Source organism: Capra hircus, unplaced genomic scaffold (genome assembly GCF_001704415.2).
Source record: "Capra hircus breed San Clemente unplaced genomic scaffold, ASM170441v1, whole genome shotgun sequence".
Classification (NCBI taxonomy): Eukaryota; Metazoa; Chordata; class Mammalia; order Artiodactyla; family Bovidae; genus Capra; species Capra hircus.
In genome coordinates, this window is record NW_017210005.1 from 24 (window position 1) to 4,123 (window position 4,100).

At 53.7% G+C, this 4,100-nt stretch overlaps 1 pseudogene; it reads right to left on the reverse strand.

Moving 5' to 3' along the window:
* Positions 1–625: 625 nt before the first annotated feature.
* On the reverse strand, positions 626–2,819 carry LOC108635159 (annotated as a pseudogene).
* Between the last annotated feature and the right edge of the window lie 1,281 nt (positions 2,820–4,100).

The window sequence follows — 4,100 nt, forward strand, 5'->3', positions numbered from 1 at the left end:
GAGGCTGGTTCCCGTAAAGTCTGTGGTCGCTGCAATGTCGGAGATGGAGTCAGTAGGCACCACGTCCTGTCCTTGTGGATTCCTGTCTACCTCCCCGAGCTCCTCCACATTTTCCAAGGTAGCCTGAAGCCACTTCCAATGCAGCATGTGTGGTGGTGCTGAGCCACCGAGTGGTGGATGTGGACATTCACAGAAGATCCAAAGTCAGCACACAGGTGCACTGGGAAGACCCTTGCAATGATAGGCCTTCCAGGGTAAGGGGCAGGAGAGTAAGGCCCAGGCAATCTCAAACTCAGTGAGCAACAGGAGGCCAGGGGATGGCAGGACCCATGGAAGGATGATTCTGACAAAGAAACTTAATTCACCCTGCCTCTAGTAGTATCACCTAGGACTCTCACTCTGCAACCACAACTGATTTGAGGGGACTTGCTTCACTCAAGGACACACTGAATCCCAAGCCCCCAGTCTCAGCAGACCACTTGCTACATGCATGGCCCAAATTCAGATTCTGCAGCCAGCTTCCGTGAGACTGAGCGTCCCCATTTGGGAAAGGACAGTGTCCCAGCTAGTACAGGGCTGTCCCTTCATGGCCTACCTCCAGAGCCCTTTACCACATGTGTTTCTGTCATGAAGTATCTTCTCTCCTGGGATAGTCCTTCAGGGGATCATCCCACTCGTCTTTGCTGATAATCTGCTGGCAACACTTTGCTGCTGAGCAAGCTCAGCCCTGGGCTGACCAGGATCCAACCCTCACACGAGCAGCCAAGAACTCCAACAACGACCACAACTGTATGCAGGGACCAAAACAATACCACCTCAGCAATCCTGTCTGATTCTGGGCAGTTACGGCCTGACAATCAGTTGAGAAAGTTAAGGCTCCTCCAGCCTGCAGCTGGTGCTCCCTGTTCAAAGTCCCAGAACCAATGGACTGGAGTGGAATGATGTCCCTATACCCTGCAGGAAGAGAGGAGATGGGTGTGGATCCCATAGGTGGATCATCCACACCCCTGCACACCCACAATCATCATTCCAGGACTTCATTTTTACCAGTGATGTCAAGGTAATACTCCTTAATGATCACTCTTTTCAAGAAATAGGGGTGGTCCCGAAAGGAAAAGATCAGCTTGCTGCATGACCGTGGATGGCTCGCACCTGTACCTGCTAGGATAGGGAGGAGGGAAAAGGTGCAAGCTTCTAGGGTCCTCAGCTTGCCTCCCAGGCAGGCATTAACAGCTTCCACGAAGCCTCTCCAAACTCTCACAGTATAGGAACATGGATAACATGATCATCCAACACCCCACTAAGTCCCATACCCACCTGACCTCAGTCTCCCTCCCTGACATTCAAGTCGATCATGTAGCTGAGAAAGTCTTTATCTTGGTCGCTGATCATGACAGAAGCTTGAGGGTGGTTCATAATCTTCCTGAGGTCAAGGAGCCATTTGTGCCACATGCTGGGCCAAGAAGAGCCAGGAGCATCAGCCCTACTCTGGGGTGGAAGAAGGACACGGGAACAGGCATCTTCAAGGATGCTGGGCACTTCTGCTTACCCAGCCACTACTGATGAGCTCAGGCCCTGCCATACCATCAGACAAGCTCATCATGGCTCTGTGTTCCTGTGGTGGTCTGCATCTGAGATGGTCTGCATTCCTCAGGCAGGGGCTGTTTCTGATAGCTATTATTTCCCAGACCTGTGTATGCTGGGTAGTGGCATGTCACTGCTTACATGGTAGGACTTACAGTCATTACAAACCATCTCTGAAAGCAAAGGGGTTGGTGTTGGCTAGTGTATGTCTACATATGTTGTGTGGGTTTGTGTATGTGTATGTGTGTGAGTGTGTGTGCGCGTGTGTGTGTGTGCGACTCCCATATCTCAGTTATCTTTGGAATCATTCACCTTTACAACAATAACTGTCAGCAAAGGCTGCCCTGGTGTACTGTCTCTGTCCTTCTGACTTAGAGGCTGTTCCTCCTCAGATCAGGCCTGAAGTAGACACACAAAGTCATGGCTGCGACACTTACAGGTGTGGCCCTGCCCAGACCCTACTCAGCTGTGCCTTTGGAGCCTGCCAACTGCCCAGTACCACACTTCCTTCAGGGTCCACCAGCACCCATCTTGCGCCCTTGCCTCCACCCCTCCTCCTGCTCCTGCCTCTGCACCTCCCCCTCCTCCTGAGCAGCTGACCTAGGGAGTAGCAGAAAGGATACCACGTTGGCCCAGAAGCCAGGGATGCCCTGGATGATGGCACTCTTCTGAGCCAAGTCACGCTTCCTCCTCTCATGGCTCTTGCACGTGAACCAAACGTAGGCCCTGCAGGTTTTCTCAGGCTCAGAGCTCAGATCCCCTTGCAGGGTCGCCAGTGCCTGCAGCACATCTAGTGCCGGAAGCTCACTCGGGCCTCCAGGCCTTTCCTGGCCACTGCTCCTCCACTGTCTTCTCCTCCAGCTCCGGGGAGGACCCCTGTTGCTGCTCCTCATCCGGCACAACCTCCACATCCTCAAAGATGTCCTCTGCAAGCAGCTGGAAACCCCATCTGATCCCTGCCACGACTCCGTCCACCTGGGCCTCACCGTCCTCTCCTGCCTCCACTCTGAAGAGGGTGGCATCTTCACCTGGTGTGACCACTGGTGGCTGCAACGTCCCAACCATGCAAAGCATCACCAGGACAGGCCACAGGGCCCTTCTCCCTGAGCACCGAGGCTCACAACTAAGGAGGTCTGGGGTCCCAGGATGCTTCCGCATTCCTCTGACCGCCTCTCATGCTCCCTTTCGCTCTGGCCATGACCCCAGCCTGGGTCAGATGCTAAGGGACAGGACATAATAGCATCACAGCAAGTGGTGAGCAATGGCGGCCCAGGGTGCAGTAATCCTGTGGGGCCCACTAGCGTTTTTGCTGTGGGGAGTGTGGGGCATGGTTCAGAGGCTATGGCTCGTGTGTGTGAGGGGTCGGCTGAACTATAGAAATGGATGGTGGCAGTCCAGGACAGGATGAACGGGCCCTGGGCCATCAGCCATACAGGCGGGGCTCTAGGCTGTGAGCCACACACAGGCAGCTGACCCAGATCTAGATCAATGGCTGAGAGGGTGGTGGACAGCACACGATGGACACACCCCTAGACCGGAAGGCATCTTCTGTGGTTCCTGGGATCTGCTCCACTGCGTGGCCAGACTCTGCTCCAGAGAGCTAGCAGGTTTTGCATCTGCCGCTACCTCAGGCGCTGTCATTGGTCTGGTTCTGGAAATTCCAACCACGGATTCCTGATCCACAATCCAAACAGCACACTCCTGTGTCCCACAGGACCTTCAATAACTGGGAGCTCTCCCTGAGTATCCAAAGGATACACAGGGGTGCCAAGTGGCTGAACAGTTTTCTCTATAGGACAGATAGACTGTTGCTGGCCAAATGCTAGGGGAGTAGGGAAAAAGCCCACCGTTTGCCACGTTGATCTCTTGTTCAGGGACACCAGGACCTTAGGGTATAGAGCTCTCTGTCTCTTTGTCTCTGCTTTGGCATAGCACTGTTTGGAGCAATCCTTCCTTGTGTGTACCAGGGCTGGTGTCTGTGTGCCTCCTTCTCTTTAAGTGGTGCTGTTGCCGTTTGCCACTCTATGGACACCAGCACTTATAGGAGAAGCTTATCCTTGGAGTGAAGGCAAGCGCTTCTCCTCCTGAGTGAGTTGCACCAACGGGAGATCAGATATTTTTAGTCCACAGGTTTCGAGAGTGCTTTCTCAATCTTGAAAGCCAACAGTGGGCAGTCATTGCTGAATCACAGAGGGGGTCGGGTAACCCTCCCTCCCTCACTGGGCAGACATGAACCTGCACAGGCCTGAGGTGGCTTGGCCACATTTTTCACAGAGGGAAAAATGGGGCATGCTCTGCTAGAATGAGGAAGCTCCCTGAATCTTGTTCAAATTCCTGCCAGTGAGTCGCTAAGGACAATTCCTTTAAGCTCCATGACTCACTGGTGCAGGAGACATGTACGTCTGCCCATTTACCCTATCGAGGCCCTTTCAAGTGGTTCTGTTCTCCATCTGAGAACACGTACCAGCCTGCCAAGTTACCCAATCCTGTGGGGCTGGGAGCAGCAACAGGAGCAA